The sequence below is a fragment of the Momordica charantia genome (assembly GCF_013281855.1).
Source record: "Momordica charantia cultivar OHB3-1 chromosome 8 unlocalized genomic scaffold, Mcharantia_2.0 BLBB01000008.1, whole genome shotgun sequence".
NCBI classification, from domain to species: Eukaryota; Viridiplantae; Streptophyta; class Magnoliopsida; order Cucurbitales; family Cucurbitaceae; genus Momordica; species Momordica charantia.
The window spans coordinates 21,731,616-21,733,505 of NW_028275166.1; the positions used below are offsets into that span (position 1 = coordinate 21,731,616).

At 32.2% G+C, this 1,890-nt stretch overlaps 1 pseudogene; it reads left to right on the forward strand.

The window, feature by feature from the left end:
* Window positions 1–362: 362 nt before the first annotated feature.
* Window positions 363–1,120, forward strand: LOC148209780 (serine/threonine-protein phosphatase 7 long form homolog pseudogene; annotated as a pseudogene).
* The last annotated feature ends 770 nt before the right edge of the window (window positions 1,121–1,890 follow it).

The window sequence follows — 1,890 nt, forward strand, 5'->3', positions numbered from 1 at the left end:
ATGCAAGAGAGAAAGACATAACAAACATACATGTCTAATTCGCAATTCTAACGCTTCGTCCTTGAGACAAATGGATGATTAAGGTAAAATTTTAATTAATTTTTTAACGTACTATTAAGTTTTATTAATATTGAATTTGATTTTATATTTTCTATGTAAAAGTTGAAGCATATTTGATCATATCGTTCTCAATGGTGTGAATCAATTGTTGCTTTGTAATAAACTATGCTTTTTTAAATCAATTGATGCTTTGTAATAGTTTTATATTTGAGGCTGTAATAAACTATACTTTATGCCTTGTTATTTTAAACGATATTTGGATATAATTGTGTTGTTCGCCTTATTATATCCCAACATTAATTATGGATCCAGGACCTTTGGATTCGCATAAGTTATACTTACAACGATCACATCGTTCACAATTAGTATGAGATAATGAATCTACCATAGTTTTGCAATGTTGAAGAAGAGATGTCATAGTATCCCACAACATTAGGCTAGATAATCGTATAGTACCATATCTACAAAGTCTAGATTTTTGGGAGTTTCATAGTTAGGGTTTACTCAGCTAGATTGACACCTTATTACTGCACTAATTGAGAGATGAAGGTAGGAAACTTACTAATTTTATATGCCTGGTGGAGAGTGTACTATTACACTACAAGATGTTACTGTTCAGTTAGGTCTACCTATTGATTAAGAGTCTACTATAGGATCCTTGCAGTACGATTGGACACAACTATGTAAGAATTTACTTGGAGTTCGACCTCCTCAATGTAAGGGCTCTAGGTTGAGTATTCCTTGGCTAGCAGCACAATTTACTAAATTACCACCAAATGCTGATGACATTACGATATAGAGATATGCATGAGCATATATTATGCAACTCATTGGTGGATTTTTATTTCACGATAAATCTAACACATTTGTTCATCTCATGTTCCTTCCATTATTAAGTGATTTCGAGGTAGCTGAATGATATATTTGGGGTAGTGCATGCCTCGCATGGTTATATCATGAACTTTGTCGAGCTGGTCAAGCTGGTGCCATGGATATAGCAGGTCCATTAATACTTTTACAACTGTGGGCGTGGGATAAGTTTCCTACTATTGCTCTATAACACCATGTACTCACTCTTGAACAATATGTTGGATGTCCTCTCAGTGCACACTACGTTTATTTTCATTTATCTAGATGTGATTTTTTAATTATATGTAACTAAATACGTTTTACATAATGTAGATGGAATGAAGTTTTGATAGCTTTTGAACAACCTACGAACATGTTGATTCAATATTGAACATGCTTTGATCGACTTAAGCCCAATGAGGTATAAGTGAATTTATTACTTACAAATAAATACTTACAATTAACTTAATAATAATGCTAATACTTATTAATGATTTCAGATTATTTAGACATCATATAATCACGACATTATGACTCTATTACCTGAATATTGTCATAATGGGAGGGATATTTGGTTGACTTCAAGCCCTCTTATATGTTTTCACATTATCAAGTGACATCTACCAAGTCGAGTGTGGCGACAATTTGAGTTTCTACAAAATAAACCATCATACTGTAATACTGACTCAAGTCTATAGCAGATCGACTTATGAGGAAAACATGATCATGATTGACAACGTCAACATCCAACATATATATCACTATGGCGTCAACGTCGTGATCGGTGTGCATTTAGTCATGCGACAGATGTGCTAGCGGTGTCAGATGATTATCAAGATTGGTATGAAACGATTATAAGAAAGTATATCATACATGAATCTGCTTATCACGATTACATGGTTAGCATTACTTTTCTTATATTTTTTAATTACAATATTTAAATAAAATTAAATATTTATAATTATAATATAAATTACAAGA